The sequence below is a fragment of the Cervus canadensis genome, chromosome 14, assembly GCF_019320065.1.
Source record: "Cervus canadensis isolate Bull #8, Minnesota chromosome 14, ASM1932006v1, whole genome shotgun sequence".
Lineage (NCBI taxonomy): Eukaryota > Metazoa > Chordata > Mammalia > Artiodactyla > Cervidae > Cervus > Cervus canadensis.
The window spans coordinates 43,102,184-43,114,537 of record NC_057399.1 but is presented as its reverse complement, the minus strand read 5'-3'; the positions used below and the strand labels follow the sequence as shown (position 1 = coordinate 43,114,537).

The 12,354-nt window shown below is 42.0% G+C and overlaps 1 long non-coding RNA gene across 2 annotated transcripts in view; it reads right to left on the bottom strand.

The window, feature by feature from the left end:
• The window catches only part of LOC122453305, a 181,224-nt gene that overhangs the window by 134,664 nt on the left and 34,206 nt on the right, over positions 1–12,354 (bottom strand). The window contains exon 1 of one of the 2 annotated variants that reach the window (XR_006272998.1): positions 992–1,247. The exons of the other annotated variant lie outside the window; for it this stretch is intronic. This is a non-coding gene — a long non-coding RNA (uncharacterized LOC122453305). Of the gene's footprint in view, positions 1–991; positions 1,248–12,354 lie in introns of those variants that run through there. 2 annotated transcript variants of the gene reach the window in all.

Sequence of the window (12,354 nt, the reverse complement as noted above, 5' to 3'; positions counted from 1 at the left end):
GATCTGCTTCACAGCAGAGCCGGGGAGGAAATCACTTTACTGCTCTGTGAAAAGTCATTTGGCTATGTTTAAGTTGAACTCTTTTGTTTTTTATTGTTCTGCAGAAAGCTAGTTGTAAAATGCTCTGATGAATAGCAACAGCAAATGTCTGCACCTGTCTGGTTGGGGGAGGGTGGGGGGACTAGGGAGGCACTTGGAGGCATCACTGTAAGAAAAAGTTTCTAATGCAGCTGTCCCAGACAGGTCACCGATGCTCAGCAAGTCCATCAGACCCACCTGGGAACTTAGGAAAGATGCCCTGGTCTGTAGCAGTCCACTCAAATCTTTGGGGCTGGCAGCCCCAAAGTCTCCCTGGTGAATGTTCTGAACTAATTTAAGAACCAGAGCGTGGGTCCATGTTGATCGTACAACTCCGTATCTGGGGAACGTTTCTAGGTGTGAGCCCAGGAGGATGCTCTGGTCTCCAGGGAATCAGAGGCAGCTGGGGCTGTTCCCAGAGCTGATCAGCAGGGCCAAAAAGGAGGATCTTATTTGCTTTGCCAGGCTGTGTCAAGTCTGGAGCAAATGAGCATAGCACTGAAGTCTTCTGAATCCACAGAAGTCTGGTATAAATATGCCACCTCGACCTGGAACAACAGCATATGGCAGAGGGGGAGTTGATTGCATCTGGGCTCAAGGAGGAGCAGGTTGAGCCTAGAGTCTGCATTTTAAGAGTTGGTTCACTCTTGTGTTTGTGTTCATTTTTTGTAGGACTGTCTCACTGTAATTTTAATAAAGGCAAACCTGGAATAGAAAAACATGGAAGCATGTGCTTTCTTACTTTCTCTCATTTAAACCTATTGGACATCTCATCTCATTCGTTGTGGGAGTATGCATCCAAGACCCTGTACCAGGACCCACGGTTAGACTCCAGGCACTCAGCATCCATCAACAGTGTGGACGGGACTCCCCTTGCAACTGCAGGGACACCAAGCCCCCAGTTTATCCTGACCTTTCACGGTTTCCCAGAAAGTGCTGAAGTAGTCCGAAGTCTCCAGGCTCCCTCCCGCTGACCCCAGCCCAAGAACACACTCAGAAGAGGACTGGGCTCCGGGGATGGGCTCGGTTTCCAGCCGTCCCAGACCATGCGGTGCTTTGTCAGCCCCCACACTGGAACAGCGACTACTGAGTCAGGTTTCCTGACTTCATGACTTCAGCATGTGTGGCCGAAGGGACCCAGCAGCCATGCTCTCCACAACATCTGGCATGCTCTGTCTCTGGGGCTTCGTCTTGCAAATTTTCTAAGGAAAAAAAAAAAATCTAATTGTCTCATTTCTTTCCCATTGGGTATCAGGGTGAGTTTTGGTGGGAGGAAGGTATGCTGGGGGAAGAAAAACGGCTGTTACTTCTTCTCATGCATTATCTGTCTTTGAAATCCAGTGATGAAAATGTCTGTGGGAGGGAGGAGGGGCTTTGGCAGGAGAACACATTCCAAGACCTGCTGGCCTGGGCTGTCGGCTATCGTATGTTCTCCACAAATGATTTATATTAGCACAGTCAGTGTTCCTGAGGTGGGGGATGACCATCCTGGCCATGACCAAGTCTCCTTGGAAAAACAAAGAGAAGGAAGAGCTAATGGTACAACTGGTGTGAGGAGAGAAAGAGGAATTAGAGAAAAAGCACATGATGAAACAGGGATTTAAAAAAAAGAAACAGCTGGAGGGGAAGAGCTAGGAGAAGATTTTCTACTTTACAAGAATTATTTCTATTTTCCTGATCATCCTCTTTTACTTGTAAAAGAAAAGGTGTTTTTCTTCATTGTGTTAATACTCCAGAAATACTTCACTGTATCAAACACTTGAGAACTGTTGATTTAGGAGCTTCTCTTTATGGTAGAATAGATAAACTCTTAGCCAATATTTGAAATTCATTCAGATTTAGTAAAGATTCAAGGGAGGTGGGGGTTTAGTCACTAAGCCATGTCCAACTCTTTTGCGAGCCTTTGGACTGTAGCCCACTAGGCTCCTCTGTCTGTGGGATTATCCAGGCAAGAATACTGGAGTGGGTTGCCATTTCCTTCTCCAGGGAATCTTCCCAACCCAGGGATCTAACCTAGGTCTCCTGTATTGGCAGGCAGATTCTTTACCAACTGAGACACCAGGAAAGCCCCAATTGTAATGATTCATATGATAGTTTTAAAAATTACTGTCGCTGGTTAGTGAGGTTGTTTGCTTTGGGGACAGAGACAAAGATCAAAGTGAGGCTATCATTGGTTCTCTAATTTCTTCTTTTTTATTTCCCTACTTTTTTGCTAAAAGAACAACTTTTAAGAGGATAAAGGCTACCAAATTCATTCACATTTGTGATCATCATGGAGCCTCAGACTTGCACATTCTCATATAGTAACTGTTTTTCACATGGTATGGACTGAAAATAATGGTCTTTAAAATGGATACAGGCAATGTCCTTGGTTGTCAGCTGATAACTCAGCATCAGCACCACCTCCTGCTACACTCTCCTCTGTATCACAGGGCATGGGAGAGCCAGAAACACATTTCTTAGAAGTCTTCCCCTCTGTGGTTGTGGCTTAGGGTCTCCTCTCAGAGGCCCTTGCACAAAGTTTGGAAGCCAGAGTTTTCCAGAAAGATTTCCAGGCAGACACATCAGCATATATGGCGGGGGTTTCCAGCAAGCTCTGGAGAATCACCTGCTCCTGGAGACTTGAAGTTCACAGTGACTTCTGAGGAAACTTTCCAGAATTACCCACTCCAGCGCTGCCAGCAGCTGAAATCATCACTGGGAGTTTCCCTGACCTTAGCTCCACAGCCCTTCCAACGGTTTTGCTTGCCTCTAATTCTCTGAATTCAAGTCATTACTGTTTATAATGCTTTTCTTTTTTTTTTTGACCACTCTGCAAGGCATACAGGATCTTTGTTCCCCAACTTAGACTCCAACCCAAGACCTGCTGCACTGGAAGCAGAGAGTCCTAACCACTGAGCCTCCAGGGAATTCCCTAGAGTGGTTTCTATCTCCCTGAACAAGCTCTGAAAAATGCAGCAAGCCATTGGGATAGGACAAAATCACTTTGGGAGGGAGTGTAGATCAAGAAGAGGACAAAGAAGCACATAAGCTATGTCCTTCCTTCCTCTGCCTTGCGCCAACAGCCTGCCTTCCAGCTCAGCGGGCTCATTCCCAGTCTCGAAGACCCCTTCTGATGTTCATCAGAGTTAAGAAAAAATGGTGCCCAGCCTCCAAAACTATTCCTTCCCCATTTTAAAGAAATAGCCTTTACTTTAAGCATCCTGTTATACAGATTGCAGATGTTAATAGCACAACTTCTAGAACATATTGATCCAGGTTTAAAAGGAACCACCTGTGTCCAACATTAACTCAATGGAATAGTCTGTAAGAGCAGAGTAACTAGAGAGAAAAACAATGTTTTGGTCTCTTTAGTTTATCACTAGTTTCAGCAAAATCAACTGTTTGCTTCAGAATACAGTCTCTGTAAATCAGAAAACTGAGATCACCAAAGGGAGGCGCTGAGCACTGCCAGCATATACAGACACTCAAAAAATTCACTTTATGAATTTTTGAAATCACAGAGAGAACTCCAGGAGATGTGACAATCAGGACAAAATACTATCTTTTACATGTAGAAAGAGCACTAAAAGTTTTAAACTCTTCCATGGGGGAGCTAACAACTCAAATCCTTTCAAAACCTGAAATCAAAACAATATTGTAAAGCAATTATCCTTCAATTAAAAATAAATAAATAAAGTGTGAAAGTGTTAGTTGTTCAGACATGTTCAGCTCTTTGTGACCCCATGTACTGTAACAAACCAGGCTCCTCAGTCCATAGAATTTTCCAGGCAAGAATACTGGAGTGGGTTGCCATTAAAATAAATAAATTTGATTATTATAAAACCCTGAAGCTAAAGAGGTTCCATCCCCAGGGAATCTGAATTTCTGGATCTGTAAGAAATAAAGGAAGAAGTACTTAACAACACAGAAATTATTTAACTGGCACACCAGCCGGAGCACCCAAATAAACAGCTCTATTTTCCAACTAAGTAAGTTATTTAAAATCTCCTTGGGATATCTCAGAAAATTAATGTCAAGAATAACACAGGCGACTCTTACCTTCTGAGATGGTACACACATACACACACACAGACACACAGAGACACACACGCACGCACACACAAAAGAACAACAGACAATAATTTGGAATGACCTCAGAGTACTGATTCAACCTTTGTTTCTTCCTGTGGCAAAACCATGGTGGAATTTAGAAGCTCTGAGTTTGAATCTCAGGACTGGCCAATTTTTAACTGAGTGGCCTTGGGAAAAATCACTTTGCTCTGATTTGATTTTCTTCAACTATAAAACAGTGATGATGGCAGGATGTGCATGTACCTTTCAGACCCCCATGATTATTGTGAGGATAAAACGATGAGTGTGAAATGTCTTAGAAAACAGAAATATTCTCAGCGTACAACCCATAAGTAAAATCTTGTATTCCAGTTTATGGTAATACTATTCAATTGCTCAAATTTTAAGCTAAAACTCTTTTAATGACAAAAACCCTTGCTTACTGATTCCTAAGGCATAGGAGTAGATAGTGATTTTATTCTACTAACAAACAGCAAATCTGCAACCACACAGCACTGCCATTATATACACATACTTACAAATAGGGAAGTCCAGAGGAAAGTTGTTATGGCAACAGCTGGACTGTGAGCATGAGACTGGAGTGGACCATGTCCTCACTAATAAATGTCAGCTTGATTGGAATTACTTACTAAAGTGGAGCTTAGACAAAGCCAAAAAGGAAAACCAAAGCTTTCTCGATAAAATGGAATCCCAAAGCATAAATAAAAGATTCCACCTGAGAACAATGATTTATTATCTCTCACTCAAGAAAAGGATGCTCGGTCCATTCTATATGACCACATCTCTTAAGTTGTTTGCTACTGGTTTATAAAAAGCTCAGGCATGTGTGTCCATAAGGAGGCATACAAAAGCGCATGCGCACACACACACACACACACACACACACACACACTACACACTACACAAATATATAAGTTCAACTAAAAGATAAACTAGAGGTTATTGGTTACTTGAAATGAAACTAGGTATATCTTTGCCCTAAAAAGCAAATTATCCCACCTTTAGATCAGAAACACTAATAAAAGTTTACATCAGCCAAAGAGAGTTTGGTATTCAGGAAACCTGAGACATTAAAGTGAGGCTGTCACAAAAACAGACTGAACATCTAAAACTTAAAAACACATCACACCTAGCATGAAGATGTGAATGAATTTATTCTGCCTCAAACCAACTTGGACCATATATAATTCACTTCCTTATAAGCTATTTGATTAGAAATGCTGGAAATAATCATGTTACCACATAAAACCCTTCTTTCTCCAAGTTCTCCAAGCTACCAGTGAGATGACACGCTGGAAAGAGTATTTACATTTTTGTTAGGAAGATACCAAGTACCTTTCCTAAGAGCAGGCATCTTGGAATGGATGGTCGCAATGAACTTTTTCTTTTTTTTAAGTCATGCGTGAACTAAATGTCTCCCTTCTTCAACATAATTTATATAGCTTTATAAAACCAACATCAGATTTTTAAAGGTTTTTAAGGTTCTTATACTTATGTTTCATTTATAAGGCATGATCAGACATGATCATCACCACCCTATGCATGCTATGCACTAAGTCGCTTCAGTCATGTCCAACTCTTTGTGAACCTATGGACTGTAGCCCACCAGGCTCCTCTATCCATGGGATTCTCTAAGCAAGAATACTGGAGTGGGTTGCCATGCCCTCCTCCAGGGGATCTTCCCGACCCAGGGATCGAACCTGTGTCTCTTATGTCTCTTGCATTGGTAGACAGGTTCTTTACCACTAGCACCACCTGGGAAGCTGAGAATAATTGGGATAAGACACTGGATCAATGGAGACGAATTTATTTGAGGGTCCAGTGAGCATCTCTGTCATGTTAAAAAAAGCTAATCCATAAGAAACAAATATTTCAATTGCACTATACAAACAAAGCTGACAGTTTACCATTTAAAAGCTGGGTTTCCCCTGGATGCAAGCCCACCTCAGGAATTCTACCAAACCTGCAAGAACATAAGACTCCCGTTTCCTTAAGATGCTGCATTAATTTGAACATGTTTGACTAGAACGGGTATAAACAATGAAAGAAGGTGTTACCCCACATATCAGGAAGGCAGGGCACATCACGGCCCAGACTCTGAACCTCTGAAGTTCCCTTAGTCTGTTCTTCTGGCACTTGTTGGCTTTGTCTTCAAGCCGACTTCCTTCATGATTACAAGTTAGCTCTCAGCAGCATAGAGGGTTACATTTTTCCTTATTCATGTTCAGTGAGCAAAAGACAAAAACTCTCCCCCAACTGTGAACTAAAAATTCTTTCCTTCAGTCTTATTTGGTCAACGGGAGTCCCAGGGAGTCCCAACTACCCAATGGACCAGTAGTTGCCAGGGAACCATCAAGTATGAACTGTCCTATCCCTGGCTTCAGGGATAATGACCAGCAAAGGAGATGGGGTGGTAAGGACTGACTTAGACCAATCAAGACCCATCCCTGAAATGAAAGACTGAAAAAACCTCCCGTGAGTTACAAGGCTGAGTTGGGTACAGAGGTCGAATACCAAGAAGAAAATAAGGATTTTGTTAGGAAAGAAGAAAGAGAATGGATGTTAGTAAACAATTGACAATGTCCACCTTAGAACCCAATGAGCTTACCTTACCACAAGTGGTAAGAATTTGACCTCTGATGGTGTGTCTGGAATTTATGTGGAACAGTGGTTCACTGTCAGTAAGAAGGGGTATTTCTAATTAAAAACCCATGTGCTTCCACCTAGCCTCAGAAAAACAGATTCTGCATTCCTTAAGAGAGAGGGCTGCAAAGAAACTTAAATACACTGATGAAACTTTATCAGAGCCTAGTATAAGAGCCATAAAATCAGTAGAAACAAAGACATTCCCCATATCAGCAGAACAGAAATAGCAGCTACTGGTTTAGGATAGCAAGCAGCAGAATGGATAAATGTAGCATGGTAGCAGGAGAAAAGCCCAAGAAGACAAAAGTTACCTACCATGGAAAAGAAGGAAGCTGGTATGACTTTGGAAATCAGTATGTCTTTTAGATACGGGCTCGAAGCTGAAAATGTAAAGATAATTCCAGAGTGTTTGGTGAACTGCTAAGAATACTTGCTTAGCCCTCCTTTCTCTCTCAGTGTGAAAAATAATGTTTCTTATAAAAGAGGATCGTCCAAGAACTCCCCAAAGGTGAGCAGATTGGATTTCCTGACTTGCTGCATGAACATAGGAAGGTCACAGAATAGTGCTCATCTTGGGGAGATCAAGCCTAGAACAAGGCATGGCCTCTTCATCTAAACATGCTTCAATATTTCTATTTTAAAGTTAGAGAAAAAAAGGTAGGAGACACTTAGGGAGCTTAAAAAATCAAAGAAAATTATGAGCAAACCAAATTTTTTAAAACTGTAATATAGTACATACCAACATAAATATACACACACATACACACACATTTGCCTGAAATTGTCATTTCATTAAGACCAAAGTAACTGTTTGGCTATGTCATCTTGAATTAGGTAGAAAGGATAGAATGTTCCAGAAGCCTAGCTGCCCATAATATATTCCAACAAAGAAATCTACTATAAAATTGTAAGTGGCCATGAATTATAGAATCAAGATTCAAATAATTTTGACAGTGTAAATGTTGGGGGAAAAAACATCAGGGACAAATGCAAAGTCCATTACTTTGGTTGAAAGAATAAACTGTACAGACAGGATAATACCAGCTTTAGAGCTATGAGTTTTGACCAGGTCTGTCAGTTGACCATGATTTAATATGTGATCATTAGGGTAATGCAACTACTAAAAAAATCAATATAATATTTAGATCATGGCAGGTGATAACTCTACCATTTTCCAACTGGATCAGACCACGTTTGGGATCCTGGATAACTGAGGTAAATGAATGACAATGTTGACAAAGTAGGGGATATTCAGAGGAGAAGGCAAGGGGGAAAGTTTGGGAAACTATATCATAAATGTAGGAGGAAAAGCATCATTTAGAGTTGGAAATAAAGTTGTTCCCTTACTCTAGAGAGCAAAGACCGAGGCAGCAGATTTGGGATCTCTACACGAACAAGTGGACACCACTAATGTCCTATCTCACATTCCTGGAAAGCAAAAGGACACGCTCTGGAGCCAGTCAGCCTGGGTTCATACCTGGTTCTGCCACATACTAACTCTAACCCTCAGCAGGTTGCTAAATCACCTGGTTGCCTCAGTTTCCTCATCAGCAAAACGAGGATGCTAGGAGTCCCTACCTCAGAGACTTCTGATGAGGAATACATAAGTCATAAGTAAAGTACTTAGAACCTTGCCTGGTAAATCATAAGCACTGTAGATATCTTTGCTATCAATACAAAGAACGAGCTTTTTCACAAACAGAAATTCTATGTGTATTGGTTTGCTAAGACTACTCTAAAAAAATACCACAAACTGGGTGACTTGAATCACAGAAATTCATTGTCTTACAGTTCTGGAGGCTACAAGTCTGAATCAAGGTGTTGGCAAGGTTGACCCCTTCTGAAGGCTATGAGAATCTGTTCCATGCCTCTTTCCTAGCTTCTGGTAGACCACTGGTAATTTTTGGTGTTCCTTGACTTTTAGAAGAATTGCCCTGGCCTCTGCTTTCATCTTCACATTGAGTTCTCCCTGTGTGAATGTCTGATTCCATATTTTCTTTTTCTATGGAGATACCAGTCATACTAAACTAGGATTCACAGCAATGACTTCATTTTAACTTATTTATCTTTGTGCTGGGCTTATTGCTCAGTCATGTCTGACTCTTTGCAACCCCAGGGGCTGTATCCCACCCAGGATTCCCTGTCCAAGGGATTCTCCAGGCAAGAATACTGGAGTGGGTTGCCATTTCCTTCTCCAGGTGATCTTTCCAACTCAGGGATCGAACCCAGGTCTCCTGCACTGCAGGCAGACTCTTTACTGCCTGAGCCACCAGGGAAGTCACACCAGAGATAACTATTAATATCTTGGTTTATTTCTTCCTGGAAACATGTATTTATATAATTTAGGATCTTCTACTATATATACCTTAGAAAACTGATTTCTTACTTGTCATTTTTATCACTCCCATATCACTAAGAATGAATCAGGGTTGAACATTATGGTACAATTTCTGATGATACAACACTGTACCTTATCAGTGCACCGTATGTCAAACGCCAATCTATTTATTTAACAAACACATCACTGAATGGCAACTCTGTGCCAGGCACTGTTCTAGGTGCACAAAATAAAGCAGTTTCCTGACCCAATTCCTGCCCTCATGGAGTCTGCAGTCCAGTACAGGGATTTAGGCACTATATAACCAACAAGCTAAAGCATGCAGATACAGGTGTTAAGAGTAAAGTGGGAAAGGGAAATAGGAAATACGTGTGTGGTGAGGGTGCTTCTATTTTAAGTAAGGTGATCACAGAAGGCTATTTTGGTTATTTGCAATTTATCTCTGTAAAGACCCTATATCCAAACATGGTCACTTCAAGAGATACTGGGGATTAGGACTTTACCACATGAATTTGGAGGGACACAGTTCAAACCATACCTATGTCACTTCTTCTTGTTGTTCAGTTGCTCAGTTATGTCCGACTCTTTGAAACCCCATGGACTGCAGCACACCAGGTCTCCCTGTCCTTCACTATCTCCTGGAGTTTGCTCAGACTCATGCCCATAAGGTCTATGATGCCATCCAACCAACTTATCCTCTGTCACCACATTCTCTTCCTGCCCTCAATCTTTCCCAGCATCAGGGTCTTTTCCAACAAGTCAGCTCTTCACATCAGGTGGCCTAAGTATTACAGCTTCCACATCAGTCTTTCCAATGAATATTCAGGGTTGATTTCCTTTAGGATTGCTGGGTTTGATCTCCTTGCTGTCCAAGGGACTCTCAAGAGTCTTCTCCAGCACAATTTGAAAGCATCAATTCTTAAGGTGCTCAGCCTTCTTTATGGTCCAACTCTCACATCCATACATGACTACCCTATGTCACCAGGGAACTTTAAAAAGAGGTCAGAGGGCCTATGATCAGAGATGCTGCTAGTTCAATCCTCCAATGTAGCTGATTGAGGAAATGTTTTTACAAAACAATTATAGGTCAAATCAGGGCTCACACCATGCAATTAAAGGTGCAATAAAAAGCTTGATTTCTCAACCCAGAGACCTGACTTGGCCTCACAAATTACAGTAGTAAAAGGACTGGGAAATATTATTGTTACTTCCTTTATTCATTTTCCTGTAGAGACAGCAAAGGGAAGTAGCACCTTCTGACCCCTTCAAGGCTGCATTCTTGCTTCAGTCTCCATTGTGCTCTACAAGTGACAAGCACCCAATACAGCAGTGCCTATGGGAGAATAATAGTCTATCACTTCTGGAGCACTGCAGACTTTTTCCATCTTCATGTCATTTTATCCTCCCAACTATCATCATGGAGACTATGGACATCAAATAACATCATGCTCATTTCCACATGAGGGAACTGAGAGGTTAAGCTTTTAGTCTGGGGTCATGTAATTAATTAATGGCAGTGCTGTGATTAGGTTTAAGTTTCCTGATAATCTATCAATTATAAGTCAATTGACTGAGCATCTCCTATTTGTTTAGTACTGTGTTAAGTGTTGAAGATTGAGACCGAGTATCAGTCAAATAAAACATTTTGAAACTTCCAGTGTTGAATTAAAAGCTACACCGGTCAAGACAATATGGATTCCCACTCACTCTTAACTAAGCCATGGCCATAATACCTCTCAGCACTTTTTTTTTTTTTGTCTTGGCACAAACTACATGCAGATCACACAAAGGACTTCAGCCTCCCATTTGAAGCAACATTTTGAAATGCTGGACTCCTGCTCCTTTACAGAACTGCTCTCTCAATTCTTCCTCCGTCTCAGGAAGTTCTGGAGACTGTGTCTCTGCTCTCCTTTCCAGACCCATTCTGTGGAGAAAATGGCACTGCCATCTGCATGGGTCATCTTGCCACAGAAAGCAACAGCTTAGACTTTACCAGGGTTCTAAAACCACCTCCACTTCTTACACCAACTCAGTGAAGAGCAGAGTGTGCCTCCCCACTGTGTCCCAGGGCAGCCCTGCTGGGTACATCTGTGAGATGTGCTTCATAGCAAACAACCACAAAAATCTCGGCAGCAATCAGCAAAAAGCTCTTTTTGACTCACACATCTATGAGTTGACAGGGATTTGGCTAGTGATGGAGAATGAGTGTGGCTAGGCTCGGTTCCAACCTGTGGATTGGGTTTTGAGCTCCCCCACGTCTCTCATCTTCACTGGAAGAGCACTTTCTTGAGGCGTGTCCTTTCCATGGTGAAAGTAGGAACACAAGATGGCAAGTCCCATCTCACATGTGTATTTTAAACTCGGGCTCACATCATATCCACAAACCTCCCATTGGCCAAGGCAAATCACTTGGCCCACTCTAAAGTCAAAGGGCAGGAAAGTATACCTCCCTACCAGGAAGTCACATAAAAGGTGTGCAGGTACAACTGCTCCAAGGGAATGACGGGTCAGATCAGTCATTTGCTTCCCCTGATAAGGCAGAGGCCCAGTTCTTCAGGATGCCCATGATGGCTCGCCCCTAGGTACCCACTTTTCCAGCAGCACAGAGTCTTGTCTTTGACCACTGAACTCTCCTGCCTGATCCTTTCCTCCCCAGATTCCGTGACACCACCTCAAAAGCAGCTCTTCCCTTCTCATGCTGCTTTATTAAAAGCTTTCTGCCAGGCTGGGAAGCTGAGGAATCCCACCTGCATCTAATAGACGATAATTTACTAATATAACCCAGCACTGTTTGCTTTTTCCCTCAGTCTGTTGCTTGCCTGTTGCATTGTTGTTGGCCAAGCTCCAAAAATCATAATAGGAAAGGGAAAAAAGAAACTATTTAGAAGATGATTATCCAAATATCCAAGCCATTCTCTAGGTAATGAATCCATATTGAGTGAGACCAGCATTTGGAACACTAATGTAAGGGGAAGAGAAAATGAACAATTCCCATTAAAGTAAATAGGTTCTACAAGTCTATCTTTGTAGGCCCACAACGTGGAGCCTCATAGACTTAGTTGTTCACACCTCTCCCATATTTTCAAAGCCATTAACCAGGGTAGACTTGTCAGGGTTTCAACAGCGTAATTGTTTAGCTATAAATCTCCCTGCTGGCTGGGGCCTGAGGTTTCCAATAATCACAGGCAAAGGCAAAAGTCAAAATAGATAGTGCATGG